The 10,000-nt window shown below is 39.2% G+C and overlaps 14 non-coding genes and 4 pseudogenes across 14 annotated transcripts; all 18 read left to right on the forward strand.

The window, feature by feature from the left end:
* Positions 1-6: 6 nt before the first annotated feature.
* On the forward strand, positions 7-125 carry LOC141361181 (5S ribosomal RNA). Its single transcript, XR_012367233.1, has one exon. It is a non-coding gene; the product is annotated as a 5S ribosomal RNA (ribosomal RNA).
* Positions 126-254: 129 nt separating this feature from the next.
* Positions 255-373, forward strand: LOC141360804 (5S ribosomal RNA; annotated as a pseudogene).
* A 129-nt stretch (positions 374-502) lies between these two features.
* LOC141360906 (5S ribosomal RNA) lies at positions 503-621 on the forward strand (annotated as a pseudogene).
* A 146-nt stretch (positions 622-767) lies between these two features.
* LOC141359850 (5S ribosomal RNA) lies at positions 768-886 on the forward strand. The gene has a single exon (XR_012366333.1). It is a non-coding gene; the product is annotated as a 5S ribosomal RNA (ribosomal RNA).
* A 128-nt stretch (positions 887-1,014) lies between these two features.
* On the forward strand, positions 1,015-1,133 carry LOC141361182 (5S ribosomal RNA). Its single transcript, XR_012367234.1, has one exon. It is a non-coding gene; the product is annotated as a 5S ribosomal RNA (ribosomal RNA).
* Positions 1,134-1,262: 129 nt separating this feature from the next.
* Positions 1,263-1,381, forward strand: LOC141359851 (5S ribosomal RNA). The gene has a single exon (XR_012366334.1). It is a non-coding gene; the product is annotated as a 5S ribosomal RNA (ribosomal RNA).
* Positions 1,382-1,522: 141 nt separating this feature from the next.
* LOC141359852 (5S ribosomal RNA) lies at positions 1,523-1,641 on the forward strand. Its single transcript, XR_012366335.1, has one exon. It is a non-coding gene; the product is annotated as a 5S ribosomal RNA (ribosomal RNA).
* Positions 1,642-1,762: 121 nt separating this feature from the next.
* On the forward strand, positions 1,763-1,881 carry LOC141360268 (5S ribosomal RNA). The gene has a single exon (XR_012366781.1). It is a non-coding gene; the product is annotated as a 5S ribosomal RNA (ribosomal RNA).
* Positions 1,882-2,009: 128 nt separating this feature from the next.
* On the forward strand, positions 2,010-2,128 carry LOC141359982 (5S ribosomal RNA). The gene has a single exon (XR_012366489.1). It is a non-coding gene; the product is annotated as a 5S ribosomal RNA (ribosomal RNA).
* Positions 2,129-2,257: 129 nt separating this feature from the next.
* On the forward strand, positions 2,258-2,376 carry LOC141360609 (5S ribosomal RNA; annotated as a pseudogene).
* Positions 2,377-2,501: 125 nt separating this feature from the next.
* On the forward strand, positions 2,502-2,620 carry LOC141361184 (5S ribosomal RNA). Its single transcript, XR_012367236.1, has one exon. It is a non-coding gene; the product is annotated as a 5S ribosomal RNA (ribosomal RNA).
* A 145-nt stretch (positions 2,621-2,765) lies between these two features.
* Positions 2,766-2,884, forward strand: LOC141360725 (5S ribosomal RNA; annotated as a pseudogene).
* A 141-nt stretch (positions 2,885-3,025) lies between these two features.
* LOC141360433 (5S ribosomal RNA) lies at positions 3,026-3,144 on the forward strand. The gene has a single exon (XR_012366947.1). It is a non-coding gene; the product is annotated as a 5S ribosomal RNA (ribosomal RNA).
* A 130-nt stretch (positions 3,145-3,274) lies between these two features.
* On the forward strand, positions 3,275-3,393 carry LOC141361185 (5S ribosomal RNA). The gene has a single exon (XR_012367237.1). It is a non-coding gene; the product is annotated as a 5S ribosomal RNA (ribosomal RNA).
* Positions 3,394-3,521: 128 nt separating this feature from the next.
* LOC141361186 (5S ribosomal RNA) lies at positions 3,522-3,640 on the forward strand. Its single transcript, XR_012367238.1, has one exon. It is a non-coding gene; the product is annotated as a 5S ribosomal RNA (ribosomal RNA).
* Positions 3,641-3,768: 128 nt separating this feature from the next.
* On the forward strand, positions 3,769-3,887 carry LOC141361187 (5S ribosomal RNA). The gene has a single exon (XR_012367239.1). It is a non-coding gene; the product is annotated as a 5S ribosomal RNA (ribosomal RNA).
* Positions 3,888-4,016: 129 nt separating this feature from the next.
* LOC141359864 (5S ribosomal RNA) lies at positions 4,017-4,135 on the forward strand. Its single transcript, XR_012366347.1, has one exon. It is a non-coding gene; the product is annotated as a 5S ribosomal RNA (ribosomal RNA).
* Positions 4,136-4,263: 128 nt separating this feature from the next.
* Positions 4,264-4,382, forward strand: LOC141359688 (5S ribosomal RNA). The gene has a single exon (XR_012366169.1). It is a non-coding gene; the product is annotated as a 5S ribosomal RNA (ribosomal RNA).
* Positions 4,383-10,000: the final 5,618 nt, after the last annotated feature.

The raw sequence follows: 10,000 nt of genomic DNA on the forward strand, positions 1-10,000 counted from the left end.
GCGCTTGCTTACGGCCACACCACCCTGAGCACGCCCGCTCTCGTCTGATCTCGGAAGCCAAGCAGGGTCGGGCCTGGTTAGTACTTGGATGGGAGACCGCCTGGGAATACCAGGTGCTGTAAGCATTTAATTAATTATTTAATTATTTATTCATATAATTTTTTCCAGAAATGCATCCTTTCTGTAAGCGTTCGCACATGGCATGGCGTTGCCACATTAGTCTTGAATTGGCTCTCGAATTGAGTCAGCGCTCGCTTCATGGCCACACCACCCTGAGCACGCCCGCTCTCGTCTGATCTCGGAAGCCAAGCAGGGTCGGGCCTGGTTAGTACTTGGATGGGAGACCGCCTGGGAATACCAGGTGCTGTAAGCATTTAATTAATTATTTAATTATTTATTCATATAATTTTTTCCAGAAATGCATCCTTTCTGTAAGCGTTCGCACATGGCATGGCGTTGCCACATTAGTCTTAAAGTGGCTCTCGAATCGAGTCAGCGCTCACTTCATGGCCACACCACCCTGAGCACGCCCGCTTTCGTCTGATCTCGGAAGCCAAGCAGGGTCGGGCCTGGTTAGTACTTGGATGGGAGACCGCCTGGGAATACCAGGTGCTGTAAGCATTTAATTATTTATTTATTTAATTAATTATTTAATTACTTATTCATATAAATTTTTTTCCAGAAATGCATCCTTTCTGTAAGCGTTCGCCGATGGCATGGCGTTGCCACATTAGTCTTGAAGTGGCTCTCGAATCGAGTCAGCGCTTGCTTATGGCCACACCACCCTGAGCACGCCCGCTCTCGTCTGATCTCGGAAGCCAAGCAGGGTCGGGCCTGGTTAGTACTTGGATGGGAGACCGCCTGGGAATACCAGGTGCTGTAAGCATTTAATTAATTATTTAATTATTTATTCATATAATTTTTTCCAGAAATGCATCCTTTCTGTAAGCGTTCGCACATGGCATGGCGTTGCCACATTAGTCTTGAAGTGGCTCTCGATTCGAGTCAGCGCTCGCTTACGGCCACACCACCCTGAGCACGCCCGCTCTCGTCTGATCTCGGAAGCCAAGCAGGGTCGGGCCTGGTTAGTACTTGGATGGGAGACCGCCTGGGAATACCAGGTGCTGTAAGCATTTAATTAATTATTTAATTATTTATTCATATAATTTTTTTCCAGAAATGCATCCTTTCTGTAAGCGTTCGCCGATGGCATGGCGTTGCCACATTAGTCTTGAAGTGGCTCTCGAATTGAGTCAGCGCTCGCTTATGGCCACACCACCCTGAGCACGCCCGCTCTCGTCTGATCTCGGAAGCCAAGCAGGGTCGGGCCTGGTTAGTACTTGGATGGGAGACCGCCTGGGAATACCAGGTGCTGTAAGCATTTAATTCTTTATTTAATTAATTATTTAATTATTTATTCATATAAATTTTTTCCAGAAATGCATCCTTTCTGTAAGCGTTCGCCGATGGCATGGTGTTGCCACATTAGTCTTGAAGTGGCTCTCGAATCGAGTCAGCGCTCGCTTATGGCCACACCACCCTGAGCACGCCCGCTCTCGTCTGATCTCGGAAGCCAAGCAGGGTCGGGCCTGGTTAGTACTTGGATGGGAGACCGCCTGGGAATACCAGGTGCTGTAAGCATTTAATTAATTATTTATTCATATATTTTTTTTCCAGAAAGGCATCCTTTCTGTAAGCGTTCGCCAATGGCATGGCGTTGCCACATTAATCTTGAAGTGGCTCTCGAATTGAGTCAGCGCTCGCTTACGGCCACACCACCCTGAGCACGCCCGCTCTCGTCTGATCTCGGAAGCCAAGCAGGCTCGGGCCTGGTTAGTACTTGGATGGGAGACCGCCTGGGAATACCAGGTGCTGTAAGCATTTAATTAATTATTTAATTATTTATTCATATCATTTTTTCCAGAAATGCATCCTTTCTGTAAGCGTTCGCACATGGCATGGCGTTGCCACATTAGTCTTGAAGTGGCTCTCGAATCAAGTCAGCACTCGCTTACGGCCACACCACCCTGAGCACGCCCGCTCTCGTCTGATCTCGGAAGCCAAGCAGGGTCGGGCCTGGTTAGTACTTGGATGGGAGACCGCCTGGGAATACCAGGTGCTGTATGCATTTAATTAATTATTTAATTATTTATTCATATAATTTTTTTCCAGAAATGCATCCTTTCTGTAAGCGTTTGCCGATGGCATGGCGTTGCCACATTAGTCTTGAAGTGGCTCTCGAATCGAGTCAGCGCTCGCTTACGGCCACACCACCCTGAGCACGCCCGCTCTCGTCTGATCTCGGAAGCCAAGCAGGGTCGGGCCTGGTTATTACTTGTATGGGAGACCGCCTGGGAATACCAGGTGCTGTAAGCAATTAATTATTTAATTATTTATTCATATAATTTTTTTCCAGAAATGCATCCTTTCTGTAAGCGTTCGCACATGGCATGGCGTTGCCACATTAGTCTTAAAGTGGCTCTCGAATCGAGTCAGCGCTCGCTTACGGCCACACCACCCTGAGCACGCCCGCTCTCGTCTGATCTCGGAAGCCAAGCAGGGTCGGGCCTGGTTAGTACTTGGATGGGAGACCGCCTGGGAATACCAGGTGCTGTAAGCATTTAATTATTTATTTATTTAATTAATTATTTAATTACTTATTCATATAATTTTTTTCCAGAAATGCATCCTTTCTGTAAGCGTTCGCCGATGGCATGGCGTTGCCACATTAGTCTTGAAGTGGCTCTCGAATCGGGTCAGCGCTCGCTTACGGCCACACCACCCTGAGCATGCCCGCTCTCGTCTGATCTCGGAAGCCAAACAGGGTCGGGCCTGGTTAGTACTTGGATTGGAGACCTCCTGGGAATACCAGGTGCTGTAAGCATTTAATCCTTTATTTAATTAATTATTTAATTACTTATTCATATAATTTTTTTCCAGAAATGCATCCTTTCTGTAAGCGTTCGCCGATGGCATGGCGTTGCCACATTAGTCTTGAAGTGGCTCTCGAATCGAGTCAGCGCTCGCTTACGGCCACAACACCCTGAGCACGCCCGCTCTCGTCTGATCTCGGAAGCCAAGCAGGGTCGGGCCTGGTTAGTACTTGGATGGGAGACCGCCTGGGAATACCAGGTGCTGTAAGCATTTAATTAATTATTTAATTATTTATTCATATAATTTTTTTTCCAGAAATGCATCCTTTCTGTAAGCGTTCGCCGATGGCATGGCGTTGCCACATTAGTCTTGAAGTGGCTCTCGAATCGAGTCAGCACTCGCTTACGGCCACACCACCCTGAGCACGCCCGCTCTCGTCTGATCTCGGAAGCCAAGCAGGGTCGGGCCTGGTTAGTACTTGGATGGGAGACCGCCTGGGAATACCAGGTGCTGTAAGCATTTAATTAATTATTTAATTATTTATTCATATAATTTTTTTCCAGAAATGCATCCTTTCTGTAAGCGTTCCCGATGGCATGGCGTTGCCACATTAGTCTTGAAGTGGCTCTCGAATCGAGTCAGCGCTCGCTTACGGCCACACCACCCTGAGCACGCCCGCTCTCGTCTGATCTCGGAAGCCAAGCAGGGTCGGGCCTGGTTAGTACTTGGATGGGAGACCGCCTGGGAATACCAGGTGCTGTAAGCATTTAATTAATTATTTAATTATTTATTCATATAATTTTTTCCAGAAATGCATCCTTTCTGTAAGCGTTCGCACATGGCATGGCGTTGCCACATTAGTCTTAAAGTGGCTCTCGAATTGAGTCAGCGCTCGCTTACGGCCACACCACCCTGAGCACGCCCGCTCTCGTCTGATCTCGGAAGCCAAGCAGGGTCGGGCCTGGTTAGTACTTGGATGGGAGACCGCCTGGGAATACCAGGTGCTGTAAGCATTTAATTATTTATTTAATTATTTATTCATATATTTTTTTTCCAGAAATGCATCCTTTCTGTAAGCGTTCGCCGATGGCATGGCGTTGCCACATTAATCTTGAAGTGGCTCTCGAATTGAGTCAGCGCTCGCTTACGGCCACACCACCCTGAGCACGCCCGCTCTCGTCTGATCTCGGCAGCCAAGCAGGGTCGGGCCTGGTTAGTACTTGGATGGGAGACCGCCTGGGAATACCAGGTGCTGTAAGCATTTAATTAATTATTTAATTATTTATTCATATAATTTTTTCCAGAAATGCATCCTTTCTGTAAGCGTTCGCACATGGCATGGCGTTGCCACATTAGTCTTGAAGTGGCTCTCGAATCGAGTCAGCGCTCGCTTACGGCCACACCACCCTGAGCACGCCCGCTCTCGTCTGATCTCGGAAGCAAAGCAGGGTCGGGCCTGGTTAGTACTTGGATGGGAGACCGCCTGGGAATACCAGGTGCTGTAAGCATTTAATTAATTATTTAATTATTTATTCATATAATTTTTTTCCAGAAATGCATCCTTTCTGTAAGCGTTCGCCGATGGCATGGCGTTGCCACATAAGTCTTGAAGTGGCTCTCGAATCGAGTCAGCGCTCGCTTACGGCCACACCACCCTGAGAGCGCTAGAGAGCACACAGGAAGTGAGTTGGCAGTAGTTTGGTGAGAGAGGCTCACCACATGGTTTTGATTTATTTTTTGTTTTGTTTAAAAGTTTTTTCATTTAATATTATATAAGTTAATTTTGAATATTATTTCAAAGTGCTCCCCAACAGTGTAAACTGTTTGGGGAGCCACTTGTTTAAAAACAAAAAAGTAGAAGAAACATGGCGGACGATGAAAGAAAGGAAACACAACGAGACAAAGACACTGAAACAAAACAGAAGATGGATGTTAATGGAAAAAAGAATGACCGGAACAAAAGAACCTATGCAAAAGAAGCAACTATTATTGTGGATTTAAAAGAAGTGATTGATGGAAAAGCAGAGGATGTGATAAAAGCTGTGACAGACAAGATTGGAGCAGGAAAACTAATAGCGGTAAGACCCAGAGCAGGAAAAGAATATGAACTTACTTTAGTAAATGAAGAATCATGTGAAGATCTTCTGGATGGATTAATTGTCAAAAATCAGAGTTGTGAAGTAAGAACTTTAGAAACAAGAGAATGTATTGTTTCATTTATGCACCTGCCGGCTTATTTGAACAATGAACAGATTTTGCATAAACTTTACCAATGGCGTGTGATACCAGTGACAGATATAAAAAGAAGATATTATCCGGGAACAGATATTGCAGATGGTACAAGATATCTTAAAGTAAGATTTCCTAAAGACGTGGCTTCCCTGCCCTACAGCACGAAATTTGAGACGGCGGAAGGAGCACAATATTTCCGGATTATGCACGATCGTCAGATGAAAATCTGTCGACTCTGCATGGATCCGGGACATATACTCAAGGACTGTCCAAATTTTACATGTCGTGAATGTGAGGAGCAGGGCCATTATGCTAGGAATTGTACTGCTGTTAAATGCCCGGATTGCAACAGAGCCTTGGTAAAATGCGAATGCTGGATGGAAAATAATAGTGTTGCAGAAAATCAAGAAGAGTCTCAGGAGCTATCGGATGAGGAAGAGGAATCACAAGATAAAATGGATAAGATGGACTTTATAAATGTTGCTCCAACTGAAAGAACGGAAAAAAAACACAGAACCAAAGGATGTACTAAGCAGTGAGGAAGTAATTGAATTGGACAAGAGAGGAAATGTTGAAGAAGGTGCATGCATGATTTCAGAGGTACCCGAAACACAACTGGATCAGCTGGAAAAAGATGATGAAAATCTGAAGGAACAGAGTGATACATGGACACCTTTGGTAATATCTAAGACAGAGATGGACAAAATAGAAAGGATGGAGCAGGAAAATCTCAATGAGGATCATTCACTTACAAAAGAGATGCTGCATAGAAGAAGATCCATAAAGGTGATTCCGAACTTTAAAATTGCTAAAAAGAAAAGAGTGAGTAGAAAACTTGAACATATGAGAGGCATGCAAGATGACTTAATGGAACCTGAAAGTACTGACTAATGGGACTGATATTTAATATATTATATATGTGTATGTTTTGGCGACTGGTTTCAATTAATGTTAGAGGTTTATTGAGTATTGATAAATTTGAAAAGGTCAAAGAACTGTGTAAAAAACAAAATATCATTTTTATACAAGAAACAAACTGGAATGATGAAATAATAGAGGTTTTTCAGAAAAAGTGGCAAGGTGAAATATTTTATAATAATGGTGATGGTAAAATGGGGAGAGGGGTAGCAATTTTAGTCAAGAAAGAAATGAGTAGCAGTATTGAAGAATTATATAAAGATGAAGAAGGAAAATGTTTAGCTATAAAGATAAAAAATGAAGGGAAAAGTATAACTCTATGTAATGTGCATGCTCCAGTTGTGGAGAAAGAAAAAAGGTTTTTTTTTGCAAAGATTGCAAGTTTAATGTACTCATGGGAAAATGCGATATTAATTGGTGATTTCAATACAGTTTTTAATAGAATTGATTTAGCGGATGGTATGGTATTTAAGAGTGACAGTGGAAGAAAAGAATTAGAGAAACTAATAGAAAACAATAATTTCGTAGACATATGGAGAGAAAGAAATGAAGGGAAAAAACAATACTCTAGAAGACAAATAGTAGATAATTTTTTAAAACAAAGTAGAATTGATTTTATATTATGTAAAAGAGAACTGGGGGATTTTATACATAGTATTTATTATAAGGAAACTGCTTTAAGCGATCATGATTTCCTGCTTATGAATATAGATTTTAATGAAGTTGAAAGAGGTAAAGGAGTATGGGTTTTAAATGCAGAGATTTTAAAACAGGAATCATACAAAAAAGCAATAGAAAATATAATAGCTAATGAGAAACAAGATAAGATGTCTCGGGAAGATATACGAATATGGTGGGATAATACAAAATATGAAATAAAGAAATATACTATTAAAATCAGTAAACTAATACAAAAGGCTAAGAGAAGTAAGGAAGAAGAGGTAAGAAAAGATCTAAATGGAGAATTAAATAAAGAAAATGGAGATATTGAGAAAATATTGAATTTAGAGGAAATGTTGAGAGATATAGAAGAGCGAAAATGTAGAGGGGCTAAGATAAGAAGTAAAGCAAAATATCTGGTGGAAGGAGAGAAGTGCACAAAATTCTTTTTTAATCTAGAGAAAAGTAAAGGTAGTGGAGAGACAATAAAAGAAATAAGAGGAAAGAATGGTGATAAAATAATAGAAACACAGGGAATATTAAAGGAAGTCAGAGAATATTATGAAGAACTTTTTAAAAAAGGTCAAATAAACAAAAAAGAAGGTGAATTTTTATTGGAACAGATTGAGAAAAGTGTGTGTGAAGAAGATAAAATAATGTGCGATGAGGAGATAAAGTTAGATGAAATAAAAGAGGCAATAATGCAATTAAACAATGGGAAAAGTCCAGGCTTAGATGGGTTAACAGCTGAATTTTACAAAGCTTTTAAGGATGTTTTATCGCCAATTTTAAAGGAAATTTTTGAAGAGATTTTTAACAAAAAGGAAGCAACACAGCTAATGAGAATGGGTTTAGTGAAATTGATATACAAGAAAAAAGGTGGGAAAGATGTTTTAAGCAATTACAGACCCCTGACGATGTTAAACACAGATTTTAAAATTTTAGCAAAGGTTTTAGCAAACAGATTGAAAATGGTTTTACCAAGAATAATCAAAACAAATCAAGCATACGGTGTTAAGGGCAAAGATATTACAGACACAATAAGGAATATAAGAGATGTTATTCAATATATGAAAGTAGAAAAGAAAGATGGTTACGTAATAAGTGTGGATTTTGAAAAAGCTTTTGACAGAGTGGAGCATGAGTTTTTATTTAGTGTTTTAAAAATGTTTGGTTTTGGTGAAAAGTTTTTAAAGTGGATAAAGTGTTTATAAACAGGAACATTAAGTTGTATCAAATGTAATGGTTTTATCACTGAATGTTTTAACATAACAAGGTCAATCAAACAAGGATGTCCGCTCTCAGCAATGCTTTACAGTCTAGTAACTGAAGCACTGGGGATAGCGATAATGAGAGAAAAAGAAATACATGGAATTAAATTAAAACAAGGAGAAGAGGGACAGAAAATTTACCAATATGCTGATGATACAACACTTATCTTAAAGGACATGGAAAGTATAACGAAAGCAATGGAAATTATCAGAAAATATTGTGAAGGATCAGGGGCAAAGGTTAACATGGAAAAAACTGTAGTAATGAGAGTGGGAAGTGCAAAAGTTTTACCAGAAAACTTTACTTTCAAAAGTCAACAAGAAATGAAAATTTTAGGAATAAGAATAGGAGAAAACGAAAAGAGAGCCAAAGAATTAATGTGGGATGAAGTTATAGGAGGTATGGAAAGAAGGTTGGAATGGTGGAAACAAAGGAGACTGAATTTAATTGGAAAAGTTTTAATTGTGAATACACTCATGTTGTCTAAATTGTGGTATGTTTTAGGGGTAGTCCCAATGGACAAATGGCATGTACAAAGAGTTAAAAAATGTGTAACTGATTTTATCTGGGAAGGAAAACCACCGAGAATAGGATACAATACGCTAATAGGTGCAAAGGAGGATGGAGGTTTAGAACTAATAGATCCAGAAATCAGGAAGAAAAGCATGAGAGTGAAAGTTGTGAAAAAAATTTTAAATGAAGATTTTAAAGCAGAATGGAAAGTAGTGATGGGATATTTTCTAAAGAAATGTGGAGGTTGTAATATGAACGAGGGTATTTTATGGATGAAATTAAAACCTAATATGATCACTGGAATTTCTGAGTTTTATAAAGAGGTTTTAGAAGCATGGGGAGAGTTTTTATCTTTTGTGAAAATACAGCCTGAAGGAAGAGAAACGCTTTTAAATCAACCATTGTTCTTAAATCCAAATATTTTAGCACAAGGAAAAGAATTGTTTTATACACACTGGTTAAAAGGAGGAATATGTAAAGTTAAAGATGTTTTATATGAATACATAGAAGGTTTTGTACCAAAGCAAGTAATAATAGATGCTATGGATGAAATTGGAGAAGATTTTGAGAAAGAGATATTAGAAAGACAATTCGACACAGTCAAAAGTGCAATACCAAAAGGATGGATAAAGAAAATTAAGGAGAACGATGAAGGAAATGAGAATGTGAACGTTTTTTTAAATGACAAAAATGTACAAGAATGTGTTCTTAAAACGTTTTATGTTTGTTTTAGAGAGAAAACATACAAAAGACCAGTAGCAGAAAAGTTTTGGCAAAAGATTTTTGTGGATTTTGATGTGGAAACAATGTGGAAAAATTTGAAGTGGAAATATTTGGATACAAAATTAGAATGCATGGATTATTTTATAAGACAGAATGTGATTTTTACAGAGACCAAGCTGGCACAAATAGGAAGCAGTGAAAATGCAATGTGTAAGGTATGTGAGAAAGAGAATGAAAGCATTATGCACCTGTTTTTAAAGTGTCCTAAATTAACAGTTTTTATGGTTAAGTTGAAAAGTGTTGTACAGCAAATGATTGAAAACAGAACAGAGGACATTGATACAGAGACAGAATGGAATAAGATGTTTTTATTTGGTTTTAATGGAAGTAAAACAAAAGTTGTTAATTTGTTTTTATCTGTTGCAAGAACTGTTATCTGGGAAAGAAGAAACATTGTAAAAAAGAAACGTGATGCTAACATAGATATCTGGAAAATGTACAAAAGGAAATTAGAACAATATGTAAAAATGGTAGAAGAGTACTTTCAATGGCAACAGAACACTGATAATTTCAGACAAATATTTGCAACAAATAATCCATGTATTGTGAACACCACAAAAGGTTTTAATTTGAAATTGCCAAAATGATCATGATGTTTTATAAATGCTACATATTGTGTTATTTTCTTTTAATTTTTCTCTTTTAATATATTCCTTTGGCTGTTTAATTTATTCATTTATTTTTTTTTTTTTGTTGTTTGTTTGTTTTTAAAATGTGACTGTAAAAATGATGTATGTACATGCAGATT

Source organism: Misgurnus anguillicaudatus, chromosome 23, assembly GCF_027580225.2.
Source record: "Misgurnus anguillicaudatus chromosome 23, ASM2758022v2, whole genome shotgun sequence".
NCBI lineage: Eukaryota > Metazoa > Chordata > Actinopteri > Cypriniformes > Cobitidae > Misgurnus > Misgurnus anguillicaudatus.